Genomic DNA, 14,996 nt, shown 5'->3' with positions numbered 1-14,996 from the left:
GTCCTATGTTGAGCTGAATCAGAATGAACCGTACGCTAGGCTATATCTGATAGTATTTGTATATGTTGTATTTGCAATGAATGTCTGGGGTGGGCTTAAAGATGCCACCATTGGGAGGATATCAGAGTGCTTGTCAGAATGAATGTTCATATGGATTATATCTGAGAGATGTAGTTGAATCTTGAATGTAATTGATAAAGATGTCCGTCTGAATGGACCTTTGTTTTGACTGTATCAGGAGGATAATTAACCTGAAAAAACAAAGTTAGCCTCATGCCATGTCGTGATGCATGAGATGTTTTATGCTTTCGAAAATAAATGTGAATGTCGTATGCATGCGTATGCTGTGAAATGATGTAATGAATGAATTATGCGTCTGAAAAGTTTTTCCAAGGGAAAAATAAATCCCAATATTCTGGTTGGAGATATTTGTATTGATGACCCTTTCTTAGCTGGGGATACTTGATTTCTGTCTGATGATAGAAATATTCAACAGAGCCTGGCTGGGGATGGAAGAGATGATCAGTCTGTCTAGTGATGCCAATTTCTTCTGGGGAGTAACTGGTTTTTGCTGGGGAATAGGATTAGCCACCGGATTCATTGGAAAGCATGGTTAGACCTTCTCCTCGATCCTGAAGTCTTTTAGTAATTGCTATTTCCGTTTTATGCATGTATTTTTGATAAACATCGATCATATTCAAGTGCATGTATCAATTCAAATTAAATCAATGGACGTTTACGCAAACAAAACAGAGAAAGTAAAACAAAGCATCTTTTTGGAAATGACATTGTATTGATTTTGAAAGAGGGCCTATAAACAGGCAATTTGAATACACGGAGACAGAAATCCTAGTAAGAGGAAATTGTCGAGAACATAAAGAAAAAGCTATGAAGGAAAAGCCATGTTGATTTTAATTCTACTACTGTCATTATGTCTTCAAGCATCTCATCTCCTGCTGTGGATAGAAGTGATTGGCTTGTTCAGTCCCTTGAACTTGGATGAAGCTGTCTGAGAACGGGACATAGTCATACGCTTTTAATCCCTGATTTTTGCCTGGACCGCCTTTTCAGGTTTTCAGTCCACCAGGATACCCTTTTTTGCCCAAGCCGCCTTTTCAGGTTTTCGACTCGCCGGGTGTACATTTTTATATGTTTATCCCTAATTTTTGCCCGAACACTTTTGGTTCGCCGGGATGCCCTTACTTTTGCCTAGATACGTCGACCTAGCGGGTCTCTTTTATGCGTAGTATTTTTTGACTATGTCTGCGTTCACGGGATGTGGGAAGTCTTCGCTATCCATTGTAGCAAGTATCATGGCTCCACCAGAGAATACCTTCTTAACTACAAATGGCCCTTCGTATGTGGGAGTCCATTTGCCCCTGGGATCACTTTGTGGTAGAATGATACGCTTGATCACCAAGTCACCAATTTGATACACCCGTCTCTTGACCTTTTTGTTGAATGCCTGGGTCATGCGCTTCTGATATATCTGCCCATGACAAACAGCCGCGAGTCTCTTTTCATCAATCAAATTTATCTGATCGAGTCGAGTCTGAACCCATTCATCCTCGTCTAAACCTGCTTCTTTCATAATTCTTAGAGAGGGAATCTGAACTTCCACTGGTAAAACGGCTTCCATTCCGTAGACTAAAGAGAAAGGAGTTGCCCCTGTCGAAGTTCGTACTGAAGTGCGATAACCATGAAGAGCAAATGGTAACATTTCATGCCAGTCTTTGTACGTCATTGTCATCTTTTGTATAATCTTCTTAATATTCTTATTAGTAGCTTCTACAGCGCCATCCATCTTTGGCCGGTACGGAGAAGAGTTATGGTGTTTTATTTTGAACCGCGTGCAGAGTTCAGTAATCATCTTGTTGTTCAAATTAGTACCATTATCAAGGATAACTCTTTCAGGAGAGAGCAGGTTTCTCAAATATATATTTGATAGGATCCATCTTAGAAATCAATGAAGTGGTATGATTCAACATATACTGTCTTAGTCGGCGAGCAATCCAAGCCAAAGCACAGTAAGTCTTCTCAAGCAGTGAATATCTTGTTTCACAGTCGATACACTTTTTGCTAAGGTGGTATATTGCATGCTCTTTTCGACCAGACTCGTCATGTTGCCCCAACACACACCCCATTGAATTTTCTAACACGGTCAAATACATGATTAGAGGTATTCCTTCAACTGGTGGCATCAGAATTGGAGGTCCTTGGAGATATTTCTTGATTTTGTCAAAAGCTTCTTGACATTCATCATTCCATATGATCTCTTGATTTTTCCTCAGTAATTTTCTTGTCTACTTCAGTACCCAGATTCAGTTGATTCCTCATGCGGCTGTATGGTCTTTTCTTCTTGCAGTACCAGTCTGGCAAGTTCTCCAGGTACTTCACAATCTTCCTCACTTCCATCCTCGGTTTGGTAGATCGGATTTTCGAAGTCATAATTAACAATAGCAGAACTATTACCAACAGGATCCAGAGTGGATATGGATACGCAATTTGTTACGTGAGTGTGTGCAAGAAAACATAGCTTGTTCGAAAGACGACAGGAAAGATAAAGAGCGCAATATTTGAATGCAAAAAGGTCCATTGATTTATTGAATATGAATATGCATATGAAGATGACAAAACCCTTAACAAATTAGCTATTGTGCCCCGGGCACAGACACAATGCTTTCAAGAAGTTCAATTGTAAAAATTAAAAAATTTACAAAAATAGGAAATAACAATTACTCCTAACTAAAGGAAATCGGGATAGTGTCTTCAGCCTTCCAATTATTGAGTCCGTCACCAATTGTTGTGAAAATCCAGCTATCCAAGTCACAATCGCTATCAACATCTTCTACAACATTAATTTGATCTTTGACCATCTTTTCAGAGTTAAACCCCAGACCAAACTTGTCAGACTTGTACGGTACGTTGATCAGTTGACCCCAACCAGTACAACCACCATTTTCAACCACGGCTTGAGCATCTTTCAGAGAAATCATAGCAGGAGGGGCATGAATAAACTCGGGCACAAGGGAAGTTGGCTTAAGGACAGGACTGGTCGGATGAACCATTTCAAATGACTGAGAGGGAGTCTCAAAGAATTCGTCATCCATCTCGACGTATCTGAAGGCCTGCACACTACTGACAATATACTCTTCTTCTCCACACACAGTGACAATCTTACCCTCTATTGGATACTTCAGCTTTTGATGGAGAGATGAAGCTACGGCACTTGCCCCATGAATCCAAGGGCGTCCCAGCAAGCAGGAATAGGCAGGACGGATGTTCATCACGTGAAAGGTAGTGTTGAAGACTTGAGGTCCTATCTTGATAGGGAGAACCACTTCACCATGGACAACACTTTTCGCACCGTCGTACGCACGCACCACAGTATCACTAGGTTTCAATTTGATGCTCTTACAATCAAGTTTATCGAGCACAGCTGTCGGCAGCACATTCAAAGAAGAGCCATTGTCGATCAATACGTGAGATAAGGTGATCCCCTCACACTCGATGGAGATATGCAGAGCTCTATTGTGATTCTTTCCTGCTGGTGTCAGGTCGGCATCGGAAAAGCCTAGGCCATTGTCAATAGTCAGATTGGCCACATATTTTTCGAACTGATCGACGGATGTCTCCTGAGGTACATGAGCAGTCTTCAAGAATTTAATTAACGCCTTGGCATGAGATTCAGAAGATAATAACAAGGATAACATCGAGATCTTAGACGGAGTATGCCCCAACTGTTCTACCACATCAAAATCACTCTTACGGATGATTTTCAGCATTTCCTCCACTTCCTGCTTGGCAACATCTTCAGTAGTAACTTCGACCGGTGTCTTTGACTGAGAAGGGTTGATCACTAGTTCCTTTCCTCGAGTTTCAGGGGCGGGAGGTGAGATTTCTGGAGAGAAGATCCTTCCACTTCGAGTAACTTTACTAGTCCCAACAATGTCATTAGGATTAGCAGAATTACCAACTTGCTTTACGCCATGGATGTAAACATCACCTCCATAATTCCACGGAATGGCTTTGCTTGAGGAATACGGTACTGGGCCAGGTGCAGTAATGATTAGGGGAGCTACCTTGGGCTCAGCAGTAATCTTCACAGGTACTCTAGTAGCGGTAATCCTCACTGGAACCTTGGACCTAGCAATCACAGATATTTCTTCAACAGGGTTTTCCACCTTAGGAATCCTTTCAAAGAGAATTATACGATCATCCATCAGCCGTTGAATACCATTTCTCAATTTCAGGCAACCATTGGGTCGGAGTACACAAAGATCGCAATTTTCAGCACAACCTGGAAATAAACCAGCTTGCAATAAATTCTTCTTGATGATCAGGAGAGGCGATGTTAAGCCCGCTACATTAGTAATGTGAGAATTGTCATCCACAACATTAACAGTCTTGTCATGATTAGGCATAGGAGCAGTGATGACATTAGGAGTCTCCGGAGGATCAAATTCAATTTCTCCAGCGTCGATCATATCCTGAATCTTATTCTTCAACAACCAGCAATCGTTTGTATCATGCCCGGGGCTATCGGAGTGATATGCACACCTGGCGTTGGGATTATAACGAGGAGAAGTAGTGTTGAGATTTGCAGGAGGGCCTCTGAGAGTAATTAAATTTGCCTTTAGCATACCTTGCAGTGCTTGTGCTAAAGTCATATTAATCTTGGTAAACTGCCTTCTTGGCCTGTCTTGTCTGTGCTGGAAGTTTTGAGCTGGCGGTGCTGCAATTGTAACTGCTCCAATGGTATGGTCACGATTTTTCTTGTTATAACCCCTTTCACCGTACACAGCATTTGATTCATTCTTTCCTTGATGGGTCTTCCTGGTGCTTGCGGAGGTAGCTTCCTGTATCTTTCCACTCTGAATACCGCTTTCAACACGTTCACCTGTCAATATCAGGTCAGTGAAACCCGATGAAGAACTTCCTAGTAGATGGCTGTAGAATGGACCAGTCAGTGTACCCATGAACATGTCCACTAATTCTCGATCAGTCATAGGGGGTTTGACTCTGCCAGCCAAATCTCTCCATTTTTGAGCATATTCTTTGAAGCTTTCTTTAGAGCCCATAGTCATATTCTGCAACTGTAGCCGAGTAGGCGCTAATTCAGAATTATACTGGTAATGCTTGTAGAAAGCTGTCGCTAAATCAGTCCAGGTGTGGATGTTAGAGCTCTCGAGTTGATAATACCACTCCAACTGTGTGCCAGACAGACTCTCTTGGAAGAAATGGATCCATAGCTTCCTATCAGTGCTATACGGCTGAATCTTTCTCACGTAAGCTCTCAGATGCATCTGAGGACAAGATGCCCCATCGTATTTAGTGAACGTGGGGATCTTGAATTTGCGAGGAATGATCACATCAGAGACTAGACCCAAGCTTTCGAAATCCAGACCGGGCGCCTTCTGACCTTCCATAACTAGCATACGTTCTTCCAGCAACTTATACTTGTCATCTTTTGGAGAGTACTGTTCATTCTCATAATCTTCATCTTCGTCCTCCTGACTGAAAGGATCAGCATTCTCATCTTCTGAATTTGTCCCCTCTTCTTGATCCTTCGGAAATCTAATCTTGACTCCTGCAGCCTGTCATTTACGCCTTCTTCCCGGGTTAATGTAACTCACAGGTTTCTGGTCTTTCTTCTTCTCGAGCAAGAGAGCCTTCAGTTCTTCCTGCCCCTTGGATAAGCTCAACATCATCTCCTGGAATTGAGCATTCTGAGCCTGGAGATCTTTGACAGTTTGTTCGAGAGCCATTTTTCTGTTTGCAATAGGAAGACCGTGAGAACATAGATCCTTTAGAATACCTGTTATGCAATGTTATGTCATGCTATGCAATGTATGAAATGTTTTCAAGGACTTTTGGAATTTAACTTTGCGCAAACCACCAAGAAAGGAATTTTTATTAATATTGTAATCAATATTTATTACAACAAAATAATAAAATACAATGAAAGCTCAAGTCTCTCAGGGACGGCTTCTTTTCGGGCGAAGATATGTATTGAGTCTTCGTTCCTCATTAAGCTGGCTGGTGAGTTCTAACACTTTCTTCCTTTCAGCACAGAACTGGGCTTCAAAAGTATCCCTTTCCTCTCTCAACTGGATCCAGGATCTCTTCAATTCTTCAGCATTGGTAGGCATATCTGGATAAGGAATGATCTGAGAAATACCTCCTTCAACTTCTGGCTCAACAATCAGCGGTCCGACTGCAAGATATGGCATGACAAGTTCCCGAGCTCTTGCGCGTACCCATCTGAGATAAGATTCCATAGGAATAGCGTTTTTCTGTCCTAAAGTGCTTCTTCTCACCATGCCCCAAGCTCGTACAAATCTTTGACGGAGACCTTGGGAATCGTTGTCATAGTCAAACACAGTGCCTTGGATAATTATCTCATGTGGACCATCTCTTCGAGCATAACCAAACTGGCGTAGGGCTAAAGCAGGATTATAAGTAATACCTCCCCTCATCCCCAGGAGTGGTACGTTAGAGAATTCTCCACAACGGTCAATGATGATAACATTTTCTTTGAGATGAGGGCACCAACGGATGTCTGAATGGGAAAGCGACATTATCCTTTGAGACCACTTCAAATTCTGCTCATTCTTCAAGACTGATTGAGGAAGGTGCGAAATAAACCACCTAGATAATAAAGGTACGCAGCACATGAGAGTCCCTTGCCTTTTCATAGTACGAGTGTGAAGGGAATGCAAAATGTCTCCAAGCAAGGTGGGCACCGGGTTATGAGTGAGAAATATCTTAATGGCATTCATGTCTATGAATTGGTCTGGATTAGGAAATAGCACCAAACCATAGATTAGTAATGCTAGGACATCTTCGAAAGCATGGACATTCATAACTTTTAGGAATTCTAGGGCCTTATTTACCAGAAATTTGGCAAGTAAACCCTTAATTCCACTTCTTGTTACCCAATTGGTTTCAATGTCGGACTTTGTCATGTGTAAAGTCGCGACAACTTCTTCAGACTTCGGAATCTTTTCTAAACCACTGAAAGGTGTTTGATCAAGGATAGGTATCCCAAGCATCCTGGAGAACTCTTCTAATGTGGGTACCAACTGATAATCTGGGAAAGTGAAGCAATGATGTTTAGGATCGAAGAACTGGAATAAGAACTCTCATCATATCTTCTTTGAAACCAGCGGTAACCAAATTAAGGAGAGAACCATGTTTCTTGATGAACTAAGCCTGATCAGGAAGTTCTGACACTAAATCCTTTAGTTGAGGAGAGATGGCTACAAAATTGATCCGGATGGTCTTCCTGGGAGCCATAGCCTTAGAAAACAGAGCAACGTTAAATCCCTAAGTCCTTGAAATGGTTAGTATAATGCCATGATGTTATGATGTTATGATGTCATGATGTTATGATGTTAAATAAGTAACAAGCACAAACAAGTCACACAATAATCATTCCTAGGTTTTAAGGCTTGCATGAGTTCCATAGGTAAGTACCCTCCCCACTGAAGTTTGGTTGGTTCAACCTGTCCTAGAATAGTAACCGGGTTCTAGAAGGATCTCAAATCATTGACCTTCCTTTAAGTCCACTTCAGTGCAACACCAAGTGGTTGACCGAAGCTTCCCTAAAGTCCAATCTCAAAGAGTGTAGTATCGAGTCTCAACCAACCCCAGTCGGAACCGAAGTCAGTTATCTCACTACTTTCTAATGGCTAGGATGAGTCAATTAGGGTTCTAAAGGTCTGGTTAACGCTTTGATGACACCACGCGGAAGCCAAATTCTTCCTCAAGTAAACATGAGGAACATCAGGACATCCAAAGTGTCACGTTAACCGTAGCCATCATTTTAACCATTCCAGTATACGCCGGATAGTCGCGATGATCTCTTGCTACTTACCTAAGGTACACTAGATCCGGGTGTAGGATCTTTCACTCAAGCATAAAATACCCAAGCAATCCCTTAAAAGTAAATCAGACAATTCGAATACATAAGTGATCTTGTTTTTTAAGGTAACCTCTCTTTAATATTCCCCAGCAGAGTCGCCAGTTCTGTCATACGGTGAACTGACTTTGTGCGTTTTTGCTTTGGAAAGCAAATGTCGCGGTTAGCAAGAGTCGCCACCGACTTTTCTTTTATCCCATAAGGAAAGGTGGAAAAGAACAGGAAAGACCTTAATTAGATTTTGGGTTCGGGAGGTACATTATACAAAGGGAAGGTGTTAGCACCCTTTGTATCCATGGTTATCCATGGGCTCTTAATTGCTTGATCACTTATGTTTGTCTGAAAAAAAAGTGTTTGTGAATTGCTTAAAAAATGTTTTGAAAAGAGAGTTTAACTTTGTAATGATTCTTGTACGAATGTATACAAAGTGTTTATCTCGTTTAATTTTGAAAGCGGTTTAGAAAAATATAACTTGGCAATGATTCTAGTACGAATGTATACCAAGTGGTGATTTTCTCGTATTTGCAAAGTGTGAGGCATGAAAAATGTTTTAGGTTGTGAGCCAGCAATTAAGAGTTATACCCACCCAAGGTCTTTATGGGCATTTCCTATCCTTATGAGGGTAAAACTGTCCTTACTATTGAGAAGTAAGTAGTCTTATCCCTTTGGATGTAAAGGGACATCGTAGGGTCATCGTTTGGTCATTGAAGGCAACATTTGTAAGGATACCTCAGCATTCGAAGGGACGATCATCATTTAACCGTAGGCTACAACGACGGGTCATCGAGGGACAAAATCGTATATTCGCAGGCAACATCCGAGGGGCAATGATTTATTTTGTAGGGACATGATGATTTAATCGAAGGGTCTTTGCTAAGTGTATCCCCACATTCGCGGGACATGACCATAATACCGTAATATCGTAAGGCAATAAAGAGAGGTCCAAGATCACATATTCAAAGGCAATATTTTATAATCAATTAGGTAGTTGTAATCAATTAAGTAATTAGGTCCACATTATAACCAATTAGGCAATTAGGGTGAATCTCCACAAGGGTATCCCACAAATAAAGTGGAATACCTAGCAAGCTACCTTCTCCGGGAGTATGTGAACCCTTACAAAATTCAGCAAACAGGTCAGAATACCAAATCAGGGTGCGGTCAAGAGTTGCACCCAACAAAAGGCATCACAACAGAAATAGTGTTAGGTAAATAATGCATGATTACAATAAAACATGTCAGATAAGCAAAAATCAGAACGAAAAAACCAGCGACTGTCATGTTCGCTGCTGCCTCGCCTAGCGAGGGCTTGGCGAACATTCGCTACATGTTCGCTTAGCGATGTGCTAGCGAACGGCTGCGGGTTTTGAATTTTAGAACAGTACGATTCCAGCAAGCTTCACACCCTATGACATCCATCACAGAAATTACATGGTTAAACGTTCAAGATATTCATACATACTTAAATTCACATGCCAAACTTAAGATATTTTTACAAATTCAATCATAATGCCACATGCAAATTAAAAACATACAGCGGTAATAGTAATGCAAACCTGTTTGCAATTGAATTGCAACCTTGAATTGGCAAGTCACTCTTAGGGTTGACGCCGGATTGAGTTGGGCGGAGATAACCTTGGTGCAAATGAGTTTCCTTCAGGGTTTCCTTTAGGGTTGCTCTGAATTCTCTGGGTTAGCTTCCAGGGTTTGCTGTGCCTTCTTTCTATCTCCTGTTTTCGTTTTTTCCCTCCCCCTCCTTTTTTTTCTCCCTCTTTCTGACTGAAGTTCTGGTATTTATAATGATTTTTGTGACCTAATGGGCTCAGAATGAAGCCCAAAATTTTTGGTATTCGCAAGCTTCGCTAGGCGAGCGGTGCAGCGAAGGGTTCGCTAGGCGAAGGATTCTGCTCGCCTAGCGAGCAAGCCAGTTTAGGCCATTTTTTGGATTTGGCATCTGTGTGCTGGGTCTTTGTTCCTTTAAGATCAATGCCTTGAAAAACGAGTTGGAGTGCCTTGAAAAATGCCTTGTAATATTGTCGCATCCTGCGAAAAATCAACCGGCGAGCCTAAAAATAAAAACACACAGAGCCGCCACTAAACGTTATTTATCCCAAGATAGGGAAAGGAAACACTCAGAGAAACCTGGAAAGACATGGTCTCGCGACCAGAGAGAAAAGGTTCGGGAGTCGGTTACGCGAGGGGAAGGTATTAGCACCCCTCACGTCCGTCGTACTCGACGGGATCCACGTTCTAAGAAAAAGAAAAGGTTGCTAAACATCACACACACACACAAGGGAACGCAGGTGGGGTTAAGAGAAACGGGCTCGATAAGGCGTCACACCTTATGCCTACATATCTTGTCTGGAACAAGAATCAGAGCCACTGTAGTTCGGCTTACGCACGCCAAACAACACAAAACATACAAACAAGCAAGGGTGGCAAACATGGAGCCCGACAACCACTGGATGGAATTACGTCGGCATCCGAACCAAAACGCACTCAAAGCGGCAAACGTGGAGCCCGACTGCCAATCACTGGACTTACGTCGGCATCCGAGCCAAAACACACAGTCAGATAACAAGTAAACACACACAAAAAGAAAAAGGTTGCCCGGAGTGGTCTCGCACGACCACCTGCCTACATACCTCGTCTGGAACGAGGATCAGGGCGATGTAGTTCCCCTAAACAGGGGAGAAACTCTCTCTTAACCAGAAACAGAGGGAAAAACACGACACTAGGGAGCTGAGACTCGAGCCTAATGTTGTCATGCAAAGTCGCCCTAAGTTCAGGTTTCTAACCTACTTGCATAAGCAAACTATTCCTAACCAGGAAAGAAGCTAACACACAAGCATACAAGCATACCAATCAACATACATCAAATGAGAACAGGCATCTCACACAATCACGTCAATCAGATATCCACATAACACGCACTATAGCCAAACAAGGGGCTCAATCAATCAGGTTTGACTGCCGAAGCGAGTCGTCTGTACGGGCTGGGTTTGCTCTTAACCTTGCCATTACGAGGCTAAGGTGAAGCAGATGAAAGGATGAAGTGAGGATCAGACCTCACAGCTCTTATCCCTAACCAGGGAGAGCTTCTGACAAATGAGCATGGGTCCAGAATAGGGGAACCCTTTTATACTCGAAGACTCTGACACAACAGATCTTGGGCCTTTGATCTCAATGCTACAACCATGTAATGGGAGCAAGGAGAAGACTCAACTGAATAGTGGGGGACAGGCTGCTTGTCCCTACCTTCCACCAATTGCCTTCTTTGAAGGACTTTTCCTGCTTGGGCTTGAAAATAAACAACCACAATCATTGCCTCTTAAGGAGGACTTCAGACAATTTGCCCGCCCGGTAACAGCCGGGTCTCCAGACTACATGAAGTCAAGAGGACCTACCTCAATGCAAGTTGCTTAAGCAAAGCAAAGCAATAGTTCACAAGGAACTGAGCAACTAAAGTACCTGGAAACAATCAAACACAGTTAGTACTCAGACAGACAAAACCAAACAGCAAATTCAATCAGACAAACTATACAAGCTATGCACAAACAAAGCAAGCCAAGGCTCAAGCCTATGCTTCACAACCTACAAAACACAATTATGTTAGTGTACAAACATCAACAACATCAATTAAAGTTAATTTGAATCATTCTCCATGTGCATTGCCTTTTGATCCTGAAAAATCAAGCAAACATTAGCAACTAGACCACTAGGCCAAGCCTAGGGTCCAAAGCAAGAAAAAAATTCCTAAACAGCAAGGTATTCACCAACCAAACTCAAATTAATGTCAAACAAGAGCAAACACACTTGGTCTCATGTTTATATCATTCATCATGCTCATGTTATGCACAAAACAATCCATATTGGTCCAAATGAAGCATCAAACATGCAAACAGAACTATTGCATTCAAATCCACACCAAAACACATCCAAAAATTCTCAAATTAATTACACCTAAACAGGGGGCAATCAAGGTCTACCATGTCAAATTTGAGCTCAATTGGGCAAATAGAACCATGTCAATGAAAATCAACAAAAACAGTCACAATTATAGGCTCCAAACCACAACATCAATGCATACATCCACTTCAAAAATTCATAACTCAATGCAAACAAAAAAGAAATGGATGAGACCAACACAGGAAGGTCCTAACATGTGTCTAGTTCATGCATATCAAATTTCATGACCATACAATACCATATGAAGATTTCACAATCATTCTACCAACCTAGGTCACATGAGCTTGCAAATTTAATCACCAGAAATGAAAATTCACAATCAATTAGAAAATGCAGTGTAAAATTCCACAAAAATTCATACAACATCTCAACATGTTAAAAATTCACCATGCAAAATTTCATATTATTTCAACAAGTATAGGTCACTCAAAAAATCCAGCAAGTTGACATAATGAGGTGTGACACAAATTGTCACACCTAAGTTCCAGAATTTGCTGCTCATTGACCAGGTATCAAAAATGCATGAAATTTACATATAAATGAACATCAATGAGTCCACAATCATCACAAAATTTTTCAAGAATTTATTTAACATTATGAGAATTTCATGAATCAAATGGTACAAGGTGTCAAAAATGGATACATGTGAAACAAGCCTAAGCCAAACAAGATATTTGCCATGCACAACTTTGACCAATAGGTCAAAAAAATTCTACATTCAACAAGGAAACCATAGAAAAAATTGCCATATTTTTAGGATTTTTCTACTATTTTTGGTGAATTTTTAAAGGTGTTATCAAATTTAAAATAATTAAACAAAATTAATTAAAGTCACAATGGCATAACCGTAAATATAATATGGCGGGAGAGGGAAACAGCGGATTCAAATATTTGAATGGAAATTTGGATCAAAAGCCAGTTCATCATCGTTCTCATCAAGACTTTTTCCAGAAAATTGAAAAACATGAAGAACATCAAACGTCAACGGAAATGGCCGTGCATATAACCGTTGGATTCGTCTAATCAAGAGGAACATGAATATCATCCTACTTTTGACTAACAGTTCCTAAATCAACCGAATCGAGCAACCTAGGGTTTGAGTTCATAATTTCAAATCACGATTTCTCACGCTACAGGTCACTATTTCTAAAACCGAAACTAGCACCGTGCTCTACATTCCATGCTCTACAGAAAGCACATAATAAATAAACAAAACATGAGATTCGAAACTTGAGAGAACCTGCTATGGCAGCACTAAAACCAGCGTCCTTTGCTCGCTTTTCTTCCAAACAGTCCAAGAAAGATGTTGAGGATGATGAACAGCAACCTTTGCCTAGCTCAACCTTGCTCCAGTTATGAGGAATTTGCATTTGCCATGGAAGAAGCAATGTTGAACAGTCTCGATTTGATGATCTTCTTCCTCCAATCTCCAAAAACAGTTGAGGTTGATGATGATGTGAATTCAATGCAACAAGAATCGTGAGATTTGGTGTAGAATTGATGAAGAATTTTGGAAATGAAGGTGTTTGTGTTCTTGAGGGTTTGGAGAGAATGAAGAGTTTCTTGATCTGGTTTTTGGTGAATGAGTTTCTGTTATGATTAGAAGGAGATTTAGATTATATATGATACCTTAATCTTCCACTAATCCACTTAATTAACCAAAAGCATTGTTAGTGTAAATGGCAATTTTCAAATGAGGGGTAAAATTGGAATTTCACCATGACAGCTAGTGCCACCTGTTTTGACAGCACATACACCTTCTAAATATCACATGTGGACTGTAGAAACTTGTCCCATGCTTATTGGTCATGTATTTCTCAAAATCACATGTGGATGCAAAAATGTCCAATTTTCACCATTTCATTTTTCAAACCAAAACTCAAACCATATGCTTTGGCCACAAAGTGATGATTCAAACAAGCTTAAAATGCCATTCCTGAGGTGTTGGAAAAAATCCCATTCAAAAATTCCAATTATTTTGAGAGTTGGACAATTTTGCCCCTGGTCCAATTCAGCTGTCCAGTTGAAAAGTGACTTTTTGCCTTGGCCATTTTTGAACAAATCCAATGATGCACCCTCAAAGTACATGTCAAATGGAGTTTGTGCATATAAAGAACTTGCAATTTGGACAAACCATGTGGAAATTATGGCCCCCTGATTACGGGTCATTTCTGAAATTCACTGAGCCATAATTTTCAAACCATACATTGGATTTTCAAGTTCTTGGACTTTTTGGAAAGGTGAGAACAAGATCTACAACTTTCATGTTGAACAAATTTTGATTTGAAGCTTTTTTGGACACGTGGCTTTGAGGTCCAAAACTTTCCATTTTTGGAAACTTCAATTACAAGCCACTTTCTATTTTTGGCAATTTTTGTCTTGACTTGATTTTCTTCATTCTTAAGCTTTGAGATGTCAAATAACACTTGTTCCAACATGAATGAAGTGTATCCAACTCATTTCCACCTCCAAATCCACCAGATCATGTACAGTTGACCACAGTTGACTTTTCAACTGATAGATGAATTTGGCAATGCATAGATCAAATTGAGCTCCAATCTTCAACTGAAATGGCTCAAGGGTGATACCCTAGCCTCAATAAGCACAATATAATCATAGGATGAACCCCATATTCATCACAAACCCCATCTCCTGATTATGCCCTGAATGGCCCAATGCAACTGATTAGGGTTGACTAGTGGTCAAAATCCTAATCTCAAGGAATGAGCTTCAATCACTTGATTCTTCTGATGATAACCAACCATGATGATGATGATGTATCACTTCAATCAATATGAAGACCAATACCCTTGAGAATCATGAAACCCTAATTCACAGCCCAATCCTCAGATGGCCATGATTAATCAATGAAACCCTAGGCTTGCACCCTCTGACTTCCTCATCTTCTGATCAAGACTTGGGAAGATGGCTTGCACAATGTAACCACATGATATGCAATATGAAATGCCTAATGACCTAAAATGTATATGTACAATGATAATGCTAGTCCCAAGAGAGGAGGGCAAATTTTGAGGTGTTACAGCTGCCCCTATTCAATCCACTGTGAACCTATCGATACGAAATAGCCTCGGCTTTCGGATGA

Source organism: Lathyrus oleraceus, chromosome 6, assembly GCF_024323335.1.
Source record: "Lathyrus oleraceus cultivar Zhongwan6 chromosome 6, CAAS_Psat_ZW6_1.0, whole genome shotgun sequence".
Classification (NCBI taxonomy): domain Eukaryota; kingdom Viridiplantae; phylum Streptophyta; class Magnoliopsida; order Fabales; family Fabaceae; genus Lathyrus; species Lathyrus oleraceus.
Note: the sequence above shows the minus strand (reverse complement) of the source record.